We start from the raw sequence: 17,617 nt of genomic DNA, 5'->3' as shown, positions 1-17,617 counted from the left end.
CGTCTTTAGTGCTGCATGATATTGAATGGTTCAGAGTGGGAAGAAAGCAGTGCTTGCACCATGTGGAGGGTGTGGATTAATAACTGGTAGGCACGCGCTACTAGTGCACCACAACCATTCATTGGATTCATTTATTATTGTGCGTGATGTAATTCTGAATATTTGAAACAACTATCTGGACTGCACACATTGAGCTAATGCCAAAAGTTTACTAAGCATGTAATGCTCATCAGTGTGTTTCAGCTTCAGTGTACGGTTTCTGTGTTACCCTTTGAAATGCCTCACATCACTGCAACTTGAACCCATTTCCCTTTCCATTTGGAATACTTATCGTGCTTGCTCAGGCTGTGATGAGAACATTTATACCCAAAATGTTGACTTCTCCACCTCCTAATGCTGCCTGACTTGCTGTGCTCTTCCAGCCTCCTGCTTGTCTACTAATGTTCTTACCAACCTGTTCAGAGATGTTATTACACATGTCTGAAGTATGTGGGATGTGAACCAAATATTCTGGCCCAAAGGACACATATCAACCCATCACAAGAGCCTTCATTGCTTTGTACCCTTGTTATATACAGCCTGATGGAAGGTTTCAGAGGTCACTCCTTGAGTCTTAGTCTCAATGTCTCCCCATTGGCGATCCCTCAGATGTAAACAACCTGTTCCTGATGGCCCTCTCTGCTAACCCTATTGGCTTTCAACTTCCCCACTCAACCCCTCTAACTAATTCTTCATCTATCCATTTTATCACCACCACCCAGTCCTTATTCCCCAACCCCAGGCATATGAGGTAAGCTGACCAAGCCAGGTAGAGCACTGCTCCTCCAAGGAGACCAGGGTTCTGTTAGTCAACAAAAACAGTCTTCCTCGCTCATGATAATTTTCCCTCCTATGCTCTATTGTCTGCACCTCTCCGTTATGTATTGATTTATCACTTCATAATTGTCATACTCTCTGCCTGTTGGCATTCTGACTCCAATCTTCATAATTACGTTTCCCCAACCTCACAACTTCAGCAGTTGCCACTGTTAATTACTCCTTTGCATGCTTGCGAATGGATCACAATGACAGACGATATGACAACTGCCTTGAGAGACTGAGACAGGCAACAGTGAATGATTAATGACCAGACTCTGACTGGCATATCTACAGCTCCCTGAATGATTTCCCAACACTTCCTGGACTGGTAACATTGGACCTACATGACTGTCCATGGCCCAATTCCCAATAGCAGAGGTATAGAACCTTTGACCCTAAATGCACTGACCAGCCCAATGAATATTCATGAGTCCCTGGGTTGACAGTAATGCTGCTGTGACTGACCGCACTGGGATCCCCTTGTTGAATAGAGTCTCCTTGGACATGATTGAGGATGCTAATCTTAGACTTTGCAGCATGTGTAATGTGTTTGCTGCAGCCAATTTGGTACAAGGTGCAGGTGTAAGTGTGACGTGGCACTGTACTGCGTAACAACATGTCCCAACCTCTTGACTGATAACTGCTGTAGTATGATAGGCTGCCTGGCATTCTGGCTGCACCCAACTGCAAAGTAAAGCAAAAGCACTGCTAACCAATAAAGTGCAGCTGAGGGTTGGTGTGTTAAAAGGCAAGACATGGAAAGGAACCCATGGTGTGAGCATCCAGAAAGCAAGTCTTGAGATGCAGCATGGTCCAGTCCATGAGCCAGATACCTGGCTGTCTACACAAAATTTCCACGCATTCCAAAAAGAGTTCTGGCACACTACAAATGCATCATGGCAGGATGGGAGTGTGCTGTAAGCACATTGGAGACATGTAATGAGAGGGCTGAGAAGCTGACACATGCCAGCATCCATAGGCAATGAGGTGCATGTAGTCACTGCCCAAGGAGTGTACCATTAAACATTGGAGCTCAGTGAACGAAGGTCTGGCAGAACAATTAGTGAGCCAGAGTCATCAGATACTCACTTTGACTTCCATGTCAGAAATTGTCAGCATTTAATTTCCATGTGGCCAGTTGCGGAATAGTGAGGTGGGATTATGTCAGAACGGTGATAATGCGTAATATTAAAAGCAGCAGATAATGAAATGGTGGATGATTTGTTAGTGGTCTTCCAAGAATCCTTAGATTCTGGAAAAGTCACAGTGGATTGGAACATCATCAATGGAACACCTTTATTTAAAAGAAAAGGAGACAAAAACAGATAACAATAGGCCAGTGATATTAATGGCTTTTATTGCAAAATGTTAAGAGTCTTTTCTAAATTATACAAAGCATTTAGAAATTCATAACATGACTTCACAAAGGGGAAATTGTACCTGACATACAAGCAAGATCAATAAAAGGAGAGTAGTGGATGTAACATATTTGAATTTTCAGAAGGTGTTTCTTCAGCTATCACTTTAAGGTCAGAACCTCTGGTATTCAAAGCCATATATTAGCATGCATGGAGGATTGGCTTACTAACAGACGACAGATACCTGTTGGGATAACAGGGTTATTTTCAAAATGACAAACTGTAACCAATGGAGTGCCACAGGGATCAGTGTTGGGGGCACAATTATTTGCTGTCTTTATCTATATAAGACCAATGAAGAAAGTGACTGTTCTATCATCAAGTTTTTAGATGAGTCAAAAATAGATGGAACAGCAAGTGGCAAGGATGATATCAAGAGTATACAGAGGGATATCGTCAGGTCTAGTGAATAGGAAAGAAAATGTGGCCTATGGAATATAATGTAGAAGATATGACGTTATGCATTTCTGCAGGACCAATAGAAGGGTGATTATTATTTAAAAAGATAAAAAAAAACTATACCTTCCAGCTTTTGGTTTATTGACTTGAGTGTTATGATACTTCGAATGTTCATTCAAGGTTGTGAGGTCACCTGCCTCAACTACCCTTCTGGTCAGTGCATTCCAGATCCCCATCACCCTCTGGTGAAAGAAAAACATTTTCCTCAAATCCCTTCTAAAATTGCTGTGTTTCACTTTAAAATTATGCCCTCTTTGGCCTATAATCATTGAAGTTTTAAAGATTAAGAGGCAACATCATTGAAATATGTAAGATTCTTTGGGAAATCGAGAGGATAAATTTGGAGAGATTGTTTGTCCTTGTGGGAGAGTCTAGAACCAGGGAGCTCAATCTCATAATAAGGAACTTAAGAAAGACATGAGAATGAATTTCTTCTGTCAGTAGGTAGTGAGTCAGTGGAACTTTTTACCGCAGACAGCTGTTGAAGCAGGGTGTTTAAGTATACTCAAGGCTGAGACAGACAGATTATTAATCAGCAACTAAATAAAAAGTCATGGAGAAAAGGCAGGTAAGTGGAATGGAGGATTATCAGATCATCATTGCATGGAATTAAGGAGCAGACTCAATGGACTGCTTCTTTTCCTCTGTTTTATGGTTATGGATAATTCCCGTAATAGGTCTGTCACCACGAGCCAGTGAGATTTTGTCTCACTGTTAGAATTTAGCTTGGAAAATGTGACATGTCAATTTTGACATTGAGAAAATCCTTGCTTAACCTCTCACAATTCAACAAAATATCGTGCCATAGCCCTTTGGATTTTGGACCTGGGAAATTTCCACCCATTTTTCCATCCTGGATTATTTATTGACAATGCCATGAAATTCTAAGGATGACATTAAATTAAAATTTTCCATTGGATTCTATATTGGTGCATGTCATATATTGATCTCTCATAAAGCCTTTCATAAATAATAACATTCACTAGGGCTCCTTAGAAAGTAATTGCCCCTATCACCTTGAAAGACAAGTTCAGTAGATATATGGGGAACAACAGCACCTGCAAGTTTCCCTCCAAGTCCCTCACCATCCTGACTTGAAAATATATCAACACTTCTTTGCTGGGTCAAAATCCTGGAAATCCCTCCCTAATAGGGGGTTTTTGTAAGGTGTGTTGAGGATGGTTTCCTAACTCAGTACATTGACGGTACGACGAGAGGAGAGGCCATTCTAGACTTAGTGCTCGGAAACGAGCTGGGGCAGGTATCAGATCTTGTGGTGGGAGAGCATTTTGGTGATAGTGACCACAACTGCCTCACATTCTACATAGCTATGGAGAAGGAGAGGATTAGGCAAAATGGGAGGATATTTAACTGGGGAAGAGGAAACTATGATGCGATTAGACATGAGTTAGGAAGCATGACTTGAGAGCAATTGTTCCAGGGTAAAGGCACTATAGACATGTGGAGACTGCTTAAGGAACAGTCTTAAGGAACTGAGACATGCAAGAAGTGGTAAGATAAAGGAACCTTGGATAACGAGAGCAGTGGAGCTTTTCGTCAAAAGGAAAAAGGTAGCTTACATAAGGTGGAGGAAGCTAGGGTCAAGCTCAGCTCTACAAGATTACAGGCAGGCGAGGAAAGAGTTTAAAAATGGTCTGAGGAGAGCCAGGAGGGATCACGAGAAAGGCTTGGCAGAACGGATTAGGGAGAACACAAAGACATTTTGCATTTATGTGAGGAATAAGAGGATGGTCAAAGAAAGAGTAGGACCGATCAGGGATATCATAGGGAATTTGTGTGTGGAGTCTGAGGAGGTAGGGGAAGCCCTAAATGAATTTTTTGCTTCTGTCTTTACGAAAGAAATGAACTTTGTAGTGAATGAAACCTTTGAAGAGCAGGTGTGCATGCTGAAATGGATAGAGATAGAGGAAGCTGATGTGCTGAAAATTTTGTCAAACATTTAGATTGATAAGTCGCCAGGCCTGGACCAGATTTGTCCTCGGCTGCTTTGGGAAACGAGAAATGCAATTGCTTTGCCATTAGCAAAGATCTTTTCATCCTCGCTCTCCACTGGAGTCGTACCTGAGGACTGGAGAGAGGCAAATGTAATTCCTCTCTTCAAGAAAGGAAATTGGGAAATACCTGGTAATTACAGACCAGTAAGTCTCATGTCTGTCGTCTGCAAAGTGTTAGAAAGGATTCTGAGGGATAGGATTTATGACCATCTGGAAGAGCATGGCTTAATTAAATGCAGTCAACACGGCTTTGTGAGGGGCAGGTCGTGCCTCACAAACCTTATCGGGTTCTTTGAGGATGTGACTAGAAAAGTTGATGAGGGTCGAGCTGTGGATGTGATGTATATGGACTTCAGCAAGGCATTTGATAAGGTTCCCCATGGTAGACTCATTCAGAAGGTCAGGAGGAATGGGATTCAGGGGAACATAGCTGTCTGGATACAGAATTGGCTAGTCAACAGAAGACAGCGAGTGGTAGTAGAAGGAAAATATTCTGCCTGGAAGTCTGTGGTGAGTGGTGTTCCACAGGGCTCTGTCTTTGGGCCTCTGTTGTTTGTAATTTTTATTAATGACTTGGATGAGGGGATTGAAGGATGGGTCAGCAAGTTTGCAGATGACACAAAGGTTGGAGGTGTCGTTGACAGTATAGAGGGCTGTTGTAGGCTGCAGCGGGACATTGACAGGATGCAGAGATGGGCTGAGAGGTGGCAGATGGAGTTCAACCTGGATAAATGCGAGGTGGTGCATTTTGGAAGTTTGAATTTGAAAGCTGAGTACAGGATTAAGGATAGGATTCTTGGCAGTGTGGAGGAACAGAGGGATCTTGGGGTGCAGGTACATATATCCCTTAAAATGGCCACCCAAGTGGACAGGGTTGTTAAGAAAGCATATGGTGTTTTGGCTTTCATTAACAGGGGGATTGAGTTTAAGAGTTGTGAGATCTTGTTGCAGCTCTATAAAACTTTGGTTAGACTGCACGTGGAATACTGCATCCAGCTCTGGTCGCCCTATTATAAGAAAGATGTGGATGCTTTGGAGAGGGTTCAGAGGAGGGTTACTAGGATGCTGCCTGGACTGGAGGGCTTATCTAATGAGGAGAGGTTGACTGAGCTCGGACTTTTTTCATTGGAGAAAAGGAGGAGAAGAGGGGACCTAATTGAGGTATACAAGATAATGAGAGGCATAGATAGAGTCGATAGCCAGAGACTATTTCCCAGGGCAGAAATGACTAACATGAGGGGTCATAGTTTTAAGCTGTTTGGAGGAAAGTATAGAGGGGATGTCACAGGTGGGTTCTTTACACAGAGAGTTGTGAGAGCATGGAATGCATTGCCAGCAGCAGCTGTGGAGGCAGGGTCATTGGGGACATTTAAGAGACTCCTGGACATGCATATGGTCACAGAAATTTGAGGGTGCATACATGAGGATCAGTGGTCGACACAACATCGTGGGCTGAAGGGCCTGTTCTGTGCTGTACTGTTCTATGTTCTATGTTCTAATAGCATTCAGCATCAGCCTACAGCACATGGTCTGCAAAGTTTGATAAGGCAGCTCACCTTCGACTTTTAAAGGGGAGCTCGGGATGGGCTGGCTGGCCAGTAATGCTGACTTTCCCCAAATAAATAAACATAAACAAGATAAGCATATTGATGCAAAAGTTATATATCTCCAAACTTCTAGCTGATTTGATAAAAGGCCATTTTAATCTGAAATGTTAACTCTATTTCCACCTTTCAATTCTCTGATCTACAGCTTTATAGTGTTCCTTTCAGAAACAGGATTTGTTCTGAACTGCTACCTAACTGCGTTCACTGATGGACAGCTTAGTCAGCAATGTTTTGCAACTCTGTTTGCCTCACTTGATCTGGTTGAGCAACCATGTGCATCAAATGTATGCAGTTTACAAATCTATTGTGATGTCTCATAGCACAATGAATGGAAAAATGATGTTGAGGCATTTCCCATGCTAAACAGAACCACCTGAAAGGACAAGGCCAGAAAACAAGTGGAAACACAATCATTGATGTATTCCAATCAAACCTTATACTGCTTCAATTTAAACTGAAATCACAGTTCCTTCAACATCATAGCAGAAAAAGTGGAAGAAAATCCTTTCCTAAAAGCACTATAGGAGTATACAGCCCAAAGAACTTTGGTTCAAGAAAACCTTGTTTCTTACAATTATAGAATCCCTACAGGATGGAAGCTGGCCATTCAGGTAATCATGTCCATACTGACCATCTGCAGAGCATCCCACCCAGACACATCCCCTCCCCTATCCCTGTAATCCTACATTTGCCATGGCTAACCCATCTGTCCTGCACATCCCTGGACACTATAGGACAATTTAGCATGTCCGATCCACCTAAACTGCACATATTTGGACTGTGGAAGGAAACCAGAGCACCCTGGAGAAACCAATGCAGACCCGGGGAGAATGTGCAAACTCCACATAGATAGTGGGATAATACAGCTGTCAATTTTCTTTAGTCAATTAATGTGATCAAGAGAATATTCATGACATTGTGTGACAATATGCTTGAGGTCCTGTGGCACTGATGTGTTGCATTCCTACCTCTGAGCCAGATGCTCTGAATGCAAAGGTAAAAACAATGACTGCAGATGCTGGAAACCAGATTCTGGATCAGTGGTGCTGGAAGAGCACAGCAATTCAGGCAGCATCCGAGGACAGGCTGCCTGAATTCCAGGCTCTGAATGCAAAGGCTACTCCAGGACTTAATTGCTGAAGAAATTACTTTAGAATAGCTACCCAAATTGAATATCAATTTGCAAATCCTTTCGAATTCTGCCAAAACCCCAAAATTACAACATGCATGTGAAAAATGCTTTATAAGGTTGGTTGCTTTTGATCAATTGGCAACAGTTTCATGGGGTTGCATTCCTGTTTTAACTGGGGTAGAACAGGGTTCTGCTTCACTGCTGAAGCTGTGGTGGAAGTCATGACACTTTTGTTTGACAGCCTTTGTACAGAGAAATGTGAAGAAATGTGTGAGATCTGGTGTCTTGTTTTATTCTGAGACTGGCAATAGTACATGGTGAATTAATGAATCCATCATGCGTAATTTCACCAGTGTCCTGTTCAGTCAAGTATTTTGAATTCCGTCTGAAAATGATCCTAATATCTCACCAGTAACCAAACTTGTTGGTACCCGACAGGTTTACAGAATTATCAAGTTATTGCCTTCCATGTACATTTGTATGCTACTGAATCAAAAGTCAATGCAAACACTTTCAGCGAGTATATACTGTAACATCATACTAATTACGGGTTGCTGGCTATTGGAAAACATGCAAGCCCAGTTACCATATCCTATTGGGACTATCTAATGCTTCATAATTGGATTAACTGCTGATCACTAACATGAGCAAAAAAAGCTGGTTTTATTTGAAGTCACAAATCTCTCCACTTAATACCAAAGTGGAACAATTTTGCTGTTGGGTGCAAATGTTCAATGTTAAGCATTAAAGTAAATAATTCTGATTGAATAGCATATATGACACAGAGACAAACTATTTGAGCCAATTGGATCACTTTTTTTTCATATATATATACACATCTCCCTAACATCCTGTCAACCTCCTTCATGTACCTCTGTCATCATAAACTTACATATTGATCTCCTTTAGATTTTATCAAGTTTCCTCTCATATCCATCTCTATTCACTGCGATATATACACTATTCCACTCAATGAGTCTCTATGGTAATGCCACTTTCTCACCATTCTTTTAGTGAAGGGCATTCTTCTGAAATCTCAGTAAGCTTTCTTGTTGATTATTAGTCATTCTCTTCCCCCGCAAAATCCACCATTCTCTCTTTACTGACAGTCGAGACCTTTCATAATGCATGAGGTTACATATCAGTCCTACTCTTCTTTTTCCCAGAGAAAGGAGACTTTGCCTGAGGAACATTTTCTGATATGTACAAGGTTTCAGTAGAGAGATCGCTTTGAGTGCTTATATATATTGAACAATCTGACAACCGGAGTTGCACAATGTACTCTAAGTATGGATGTACTATAGTTAAAACACTTTAATCATTTCATCAATAATTTTCAAACTTTTCCCTCTATAAATAAATACTGCTTCATGATTTGCTCGCCTTGCTGACCTATAATGCAAAGTTTTGATATCGGAACTTTCTCCCCCCCGGGTCCCCTCATAAAAATAATCCTTCCAATCAAAAAAAGAGATATCTATTCATTTTAGCAAAGCATGATACCACATAATTATCTGTGTTGAACTTGGTTTGTCAATTTTTTTTGTTACTTGTAAGTTTATTCCTGTTTTTCTGAAACTTGGTTCAGTCATTCTCCGTACTGACTATCCCAACACCCTCTCACCTTGGCACAAATTAGTGTCATCATAAATGTTAGGAACTGTGTTTAATTCCAAACACAAGTGATGAATTTCAGTTGTGAAGTGTCCACGTGGAAATCCACTTCCCACCTCCTGCCAATCTGAACAACAACTCTGTATTCCTTCTCAATGCTTTTCATCTTGATGTTAGCTAACATTTCATTCTGAGACTTGTCCTTCAAGTCTTCATTCTTCAACCCTGTTCATGAATCACTTTTGGAACCTTATTGAAGGCACTTTCAACATCCAAATGATGTGTATATTATATGTAGATGTGACTTGATTTTTCTATTACTTGGAAATCTAGAACTTGGCATAACGTTGCAGAATAAAGATACATTTGTTTAGAATTGTCATGCAAATGAATTTCTTCTCCCAGAAGAAGAATTCTCTACCCCAGAGAATTATGGAGGCTTGTTCACTGAATTATTTAAAGAGGAGTTAGTTTTTTTTTGTATATATCAGGGAATTGAGGGCTGTGAGAATCTGATACAAAAAGGGAAGTGAGGCCTGCGGCAGATTAGCAAATCTTGCTGAATAGTGGGTAGGATTGAAGGGATGTCAGGGCACATTTTTATCCTTTTTCTTATGTTCCTCTATCTTGAAGAATTACCATTGTCTACTGCTTCTTGATTACCCCACGGTGATCAATAAAGCAAGTTAAGAAATTTTTTCCAGCTTGAATTCCACACTGAGTGGCAATTTTCATACACCATATGAATAGACAATAGACAATAGGTGCAGGAGTAGGCCATTCTGCCCTTCAAGCCTGCACCACCATTCAATATGATCATGGCTGATCATCCTTAATCAGTATCCTGTTCCTGCCTTATCTCCATAACCCTTGATTCCACTATCCTCGAGAGCTCTATCCAACTCTTTCTTAAATGAATCCAGAGACTGGGCCTCCACTGCCCTCAGGGATAGAGCATTCCACACAGCCACCACTCTCTGGGTGAAGAACTTTCTTCTCATCTCTGTCCTAAATGGTCTACCCCGTATTTTAAAGCTGTGTCCTCTGGTTCGGCACTCACCCATCAGCGGGAACATGTTTCCTGCCTCCAGAGTGTCCAATCCTTTAATAATCTTATATGTCTCAATCAGACCCCATCTCAGTCTTCTAAACTCCAGGGTATACAAGTCCAGTCACTCCAGACTTTCAGCGTAAGGTAGTCCCGCCATTCCAGGAATTGACCTCGTGAACCTACGCTGCACTCCCTCAATAGCCAGAATGTCTTTCCTCAAATTTGGAGACCAGAACTGCACACAATGCTCCAGGTGTGGTCTCACCAGGGCCCTGTACAGCTGCAGAAGTACCTCTTTGCTTCTATACTCAATCCCTCTTGTTATGAAGGCCAGCATGCTATTAGCCTTCTTCACTACCTGCTGTATCTGCATGCTTACCTTCATTGACTGTTGTACAAGAACACCCAGATCTCTTTGTACTGCTCCTTTACCAAAATTTATTCCATTTAGGTAGTAATCTGCCTTCCTGTTCTTGCCACCAAAGTGGATAACCATACATTTATCCACATTAAACTGCATCTGCCACGCATCTGACCACTCACCTAGTCATCTGTTCTTCTTTCATCTCAAATTCATTATTTTCCCTTCATTAATATTTTGCAGACCACCACGTCATGCTTTGAACACATGCTACTTCCGTTATCACCTCTGCAACCTCTTCTATAGACTCATATAAAACATACAAACATAATCCATTTATATCAGAGACTTCATCCTCATGGAATTTGCTTGTTCTTATAATTTTGAGATACTTATTGTCAATCTCAGATTTCAATGTCGCATTGACCTGCTTTATCTCCCTAGTAAATACTGAAGGCAAGTAAACAATTATTTAATATTTGTTTCATCATTTTTCAATTTTCGGTGCTAATATCTCATCAATACTCAGTGCTCACATTCCCAACAGGATTTCATCTTCTGTTGACTTGCTTAAGAAGAGCTTTCTTTTTAATGTTTCTTGATAATTGTACTATGCTGTTTGTCGTTTATTCTAACTCTTCGACATTCTTCTGAAACTCTGAACATGCAAACCTCTGCTGTGCATGGTTAATACATTTCTGTTTCCTAATCCTCAAACAAACCAACAGGATTGATCAAACAAGGAGCTTGATTATCTCTCCCTTCCTTCATATAAAATTTGTAAGTGTTCTTATTCTGCTTTTGATAGTGTGGGTGAGAACTAGACAATGTCGGGAGGTGAAAGGGGAGGTTAGTATAGGAAAGAGATGGGGGGAATGGTTTAGGCAAGATACTTTCTTGATTGCAAATCCTTGGTTCTTTTTTGAGTGTGCAAGATCAAGTGAGGAAACTTCAAACAACAGAACTTATACCTGTAATTCTGTTTAAGTTAAAACCTTTCCATCATATTTCAATATTTACATTGACAACAAGTGGAAGCAGTTATTTGTCTGGCAACTTTACAAGTCACCAAAACTTGAAATGGACTGAGTTAAACTTGGAGTTAAGCATTAAAGAAATTTCTAACCTACTCTCACCATAGATTGGGTTTAGAAAGTGAATATGTCTGCTAAGTTAATGTTCAGTTTCCTTTCTTTTCTTACAGTTAATTTAATGACTATTGTGATCGTCAATTGGCGAAAGTGCGACCTTTCCTCCAACACCACATGCTATCTGGTCGCCATAATGACAGCAGATTTCCTAGTTATTATCATGAATGTCATACTGTGGCGGATCAGTTCTTATTATGTCCTGGCATCTTTCCTGGAAATCACCCCTTTGTGTAGTGTTATCATTGTTCTAGTATATGCAACGTCAGAATGTTCTATTTGGTTCACTGTCAGTTTTTCCTTTGATCGATTTGTGGCCATTTGTTGTCATCAACTGAAAACAAAATATTGCACTGATAAAAATGCGACTATAGTTCTAATAATGATCTGCATTCTCATTTGTTTAAAGGATGTTACCTTTTACTTTGGAATTGAACCAGGGGAGGTAATTGATAATATTCCATGGTTCTGCAATTACAAGCCAAGCTATTATACCAATGATGGGTGGGTTGGCTTTGACTGGTTTGATAAGATATTAACCCCATTGCTTCCATATGCTTTAATTCTGTTTCTCAACAGCCTTACCATGAGATACGTATTTATGGCCAGTCGAGCCCATAATGTCAGAGCAAAGGAGAGAAATACAGTGATCAAGAAATTGAAACCAGGAGAAGGTTTATGATTTTGCTGTTTGCCATATCAGCAGTTTCATTCTGCTGTGGCTTTTTTACATTATTGACTTCTTCTACTACATCATTACGGGCACCAGTCATGAATATTACAGTTATTATTCAAACATATTTGCGGAACTTGCAATTATGTTGGTGGATTTAAATTGCTGCACAAATGCATTTATTTATGGGGTGACACAGTCAAAGTTCAGGGAACAGTTCAAAAGTATGTTGACATATCCATCTTTATCAATTAATCAGTTAGTTAATAAACAAAAGAATTTACTCTATACCAGATGCGAATCCTTTTTAGGTTATACTGCTCCAATCACATCAACAGTACCAGGAATCAGTAAGAATTAAAACAAATTGAACAGTATTGGTCGGAAATGAATGGGGACTGAGCAAATTAGCATGTCCCACGATTTCAGAAGTTGACAGAGCAGCCAATATCTTTCCTTCGCTTCTATGAATGGCATTCATGGACTTCTTGCTCCTTTCAAAAAAGGGAAAAAGGTTCTGACGGAAGTGCTGTATGAGATGGGTATTGTTTTTGTGCAAATTAATTTTATAGCTTTGATATCTGTCTCCCATCCCTATCCCTCAGACAGTCTCTGCCATTACTTTTCTACACTCTCCTCTCCCTGTTGTGTAGTGGTTGAAGGAGTTGTACGTGGGCAACATTGACCCATGTGTATTGATTAGTAAGCATTATCGAAAAATGTGGTGCTGAGAAAACACAGCATCCGAGGAACAGGACAGTTGATGTTTCTGGCATAAGTCCCCTATCAGGATTAGTGGAAAATGCATTATTGGAGTGCAAAGCATAACTGTGCTCAACACCAGATTGGATCAAAGGGACTGAGAACCATCCTAACCTCAATGTGAGCGGACACAGCTGAGAACTTTGATTTTCTTCTCAGGTAGCAGCACAGTGGCACAGTGGTTATCACTGCTGCCTCACAGTGCCAGAGACCCGGGTTCATTTCCCACCTCAGGCAACTGTCTGTGTGGAGTTTGCACATTCTCCCCGTGTCTGCGTGGGTTTCCTCCGGGTGCTCCGGTTTCCTCCCACAGTCCAAAAGTGCGCAGGTTAGGTGAATTGGCCATGCTCAATTGCCCGTAGTGTGAGGTGAAGGGGTAAATATTGGGGAATGTGTCTGAGTGGGTGGTTCTTCAGAGGGTCGGTATGGACTTGTTGGGCCAAAGGGCCTGTTTCCACACTGTAAGTAATCTAATCTAATCTAATTTCCATCTCTACTTTACATCTGTTGCTGTCTAGATTCTCAAAAGCCAACTGTAAATGTGGTATGATGGCTCAGTGGTTAGCACTGCTGCCTCACAGCATCAGGGACTGGGTTCAATTCCAACTTCAGGTGACTGTCTGAATGGAGTTTGCACATTCTCCCTGTGTCTGCTTGGGCTTCCTCCAGGAGCTCTGGTTTGCTCCCACAATCCAAAGATGTGTAGGTTAGGTGAATTGCCATGCTAAATTACCCATAGTGTTCAGTTAGGTGCGTTAGTTAGGGGCAAAATGTACAGTAATCAGGGAATGTGTCTGGGTGGGCTACTCTTTTGAAGGTCAGTGTGGACTTGTTGGGCCAAATGGGATGTTTCCACAATGTGGGGGATTCTATGATTAAGAAAAGAACATGTCTTTGAGACTCATGTTTGCATTTCAATCCTGCCATTCCTCTCCAAAATTCCTCTCCACATACGAAATGCTTCCACACCTTTCCTGGAACTGCATGTTGGAATCCACCAATCTGGTTATCTGCCACAAAGCTAAAACAAATCACATCAAAATCACAAGTGACATCATTTGTGACAGTGCAACAAGTAGAATTTTATTCCTTTTCATTTCTGATCTGTGTGTGGTGAATAACATACTTAATCCCATCTCCCTCATTCATTCATGTCAGGATTGTATAAATACTAGGATTTTCTTTTTGTTTTGGAGGCCCGACTAAAGTTTGGGGAATGGGGAATGTATATGAAAACAGTAGGAATCAAAGTTTACTCCTGTAAAAGTCACCCTAGTCTTACCAAACCAGAGTTGTTCTCCCATTGGAATTAATTGACTGGTGGTGGTTTAATCTGAGGGTCAACAAGACTGAGACAAGGGGAGAGATTGAGAAGGAAGGACTCTTACAGCAATTCTCAGCTGGTACAAGCATTGAACCCACACTCTCAGCCTCACTTAATACTGCAAACTGGCCATCAAGCCAATTGAGGTAACTTTGTAATATGAAGATGAAGTTCCAAAACTGATGATTTCTCTCCCTGACAGGTTTCCGATCCTGACGTCAGCCTGATTTACAGGCTTGGCTTCAAGTCAGACAAGATAGGATCATGGGCATGTTGCAGGGGGACGTGTGATCTTCGTCCTGTCCCCAGGATAATCCAAAATGATGAAAAAAACAATTAACTTGATTTTCATTTTGATTTTATTGCTAGCCATCTTAAATCTGTGTCGCATGGCTCTCAATCTTTCCACTGAGACAAGCAGTTTCTTGCTATCTACTGTATCCAGATGCCTTATGATTTTGTGTTCCCCTTTTAGAGTTTTAGAGATGTTCAGCATGAAAACAAACCAACTCATCCATGCCAACCTTGATAAATCAAATCCTTGGTTTATCTAGTCCCGTTTGTTGGCATTTGGCTGTGTCTGTGTCTGTAGGAGTGTGCATGTGTATGAGTGTCACCGTAAGTGTGCAACCTTGTCACAATAGACGCTGCAAGCCATGTCAGAGTGTTGACATGGTTACCACCATTACGCGTAGGGACACCTCCCACTATGTACATGGCAGTACTCATGCGACTCAGCCAATATTGTCTCTCACAAACACTGCAGTCAAGACTGCCATGAGGCATGGTACATTGGTGCGACTGAGCAGAGGCTACAGCAGCAGATAAATGGACACTGCACAACAATCAACAGACAGGACTGTTCCCCACCCCCCCTCCCCGTCAGTGAACACTTCAGTGGTCAAGGATACTTGTCCTTGGACCCTCGGGTGACTGTCTTCCAAGGCAGACTTTGAGACAGGCAGCAACCCAAAGTATCCGAGCAGAGGCTGATAGCCAAGTTCGGTAGCCATGGGGATGGGCACAACCAGGACCTTGGGTTCATGTCACACTACAGGTGACCCCACTGCACTGCACTACACATACACATACACATCCACACAGATGCACACACATAGACAGATGTACACTCACAGACACAAACACACAGACACTCCTGCACACACACACTCCTACACGTACACACACCCCTACAGACCTATACATTCATGCAGAACTCTCTCAAACACTAGCTCTCTCTCATGCGCTCACACATACACTCCCACACTCAGACACACACATGCACACTCTCACAGACTTACACACCTTTACACTCACACTCACACGCATACACACACTCCCTCACAGATACTCATTACCCTCCCTGCCCCCCACACACCCACATGCTTACATACGCATAAAAGTTTTTGGGGTGAATTTGGTACTTGCAGAATTACATTTTACTTTGATCAGAAACTGCATGAATCCATGTAAGATTCTGTAAATCCATTTTTTACATTAGAATCAGTTTGAACATTGTGGCACAGACAGTCTCACACAGGGCATCTCGCTCCTTAAATGCATTATCTGGGCCAACATGATACCAATTATTAAAGTTCACTTGAGATTATAACTTTAAAAAAGTTCTGTGATTTACATATGAAGAACTAAAACCAACATTTCACTCTAAATCCAGGTTTTCTTCAAAATATAATTTCAGTTACATCACACTGTGAATGTTTGCACTAAATTCTTCATCTTACAATCTTACACTTCACAATCACCTGAAGGACCAGTGCTGGAAAAGATAGTGCTTCCAAATAATTGGATATAACCTGGTGTTGTGTGATTTTTAACCTTGTACACCCAATCCGCAGCAGCATCTCTAAATCATAACATTGTTCCTGGCATTGGACTTTTTTTTAGATTATTGTGGAGTATTACCAATCACCATAAGTATTGGAGATCACTGTTTTCATAACTATTTGAGACTTTATCTCACCCTGCAGTAACTCATGACAAGAAGCTTATTGCATGTTGACACTGCTCTCCTTTGTCACACTTAGCAGCCTGTGACTAAAGACTGCAGTGTCAACAGGAGAAGAATTTGAACCTTTGTTGAGAGTGGTAATTTGTGGCACAGTTAGGAAGAACAAATCCAATTCATACTTTATTCCTTTTCGTTCTTTGTGTTAGTTTTGGGGTATTAAGTTTCTAATATAAAATCAATAGTCTGACACTTGGTGTGATGTTAAAATGTACAAAAAAGAACAGAGTAAGATTTGACAAAGCAGGTTTTGCACACTGTGCATGGAAACATATGAGTGCTCCAAGAAAAGATACAGGTAAGCAGTAGATCCATTCACCCAAATGATTTGGGCCAGAACAATGAACTGGAGAGTAAGGAGTAGAGAAGAGGATCTGAACAGTAATCTCTAGACCTTGGCCACTCCTCATTATGAGGTGTGGGAACAGAATAATCTTGGTGTAACTGAGAAAGACGATGCATTCTTACTCCTCTTGTAAAATGTACAGCAATGATATTGGCAAAAGTGACACTTTTAAGTTCAGGCACCCAAAGTACAGACCAAGAGGCATGACTAGAATTTACTAATTGTCAGGAACATGAATCTGAATATTTACTGAGAGTGGGAATTTGTGGAATAATTGACAAGAACAAACTGAATTCTGACTTTATTCCTTTTGGATGTTTTGAGGCATTATGTATTCAATTGAAATCTGACGGGCTACAGAAAGTATGGTGCCAACTTGTGCTAGGAAAGCGGCATTTCAAACATTTCAAGTGAGAAATGCAGATGCTGGAGAGTCAGAGTGGGTAAAGAGTGGAGCAGGAAAAAGCACAGCAGGTCAACCAGCATCTGAGGAGAAGGGTAATCAACGTTTCAGATCGGAACCATTCACCAGGACTGGGGAGGGAATGGGGACTGAGAAATAAATCATGGGAGGGGTGTGGGGCTGGGGGCAAGGTGGGTGGGATTGTAATAGGTGGAAGTGGATTGGAGGTGGCTGTGATTATTCAGTAGGAAGAGTGGAGCAGAAAGGTGGGAAGGAAGCTGGACAAGCAGGATGACTTAAGGGGACACAGTGGAGAGGGAGTACTGGGCCTCAGATGAGGTGCGGGGATGGGGAGATTTGGAAACTAGTAAATTCTTTGTTAAGCGCATACAGTTGTAAGCTCTCGAGGGGCAGGATGAA

The 17,617-nt window shown here is 41.4% G+C and overlaps 1 pseudogene; it reads left to right on the top strand.

Moving 5' to 3' along the window:
• Nucleotides 1-11,676: 11,676 nt before the first annotated feature.
• Nucleotides 11,677-12,697, top strand: LOC148140649 (putative G protein-coupled receptor 139; annotated as a pseudogene).
• Nucleotides 12,698-17,617: the final 4,920 nt, after the last annotated feature.

This window comes from Chiloscyllium plagiosum, unplaced genomic scaffold (assembly GCF_037043375.1).
Source record: "Chiloscyllium plagiosum isolate Xiang-an unplaced genomic scaffold, Cpla_swu_hap1 HiC_scaffold_35, whole genome shotgun sequence".
NCBI lineage: Eukaryota > Metazoa > Chordata > Chondrichthyes > Orectolobiformes > Hemiscylliidae > Chiloscyllium > Chiloscyllium plagiosum.
Note: the sequence above shows the minus strand (reverse complement) of the source record. Positions and strands in the feature narration are given on the sequence as shown.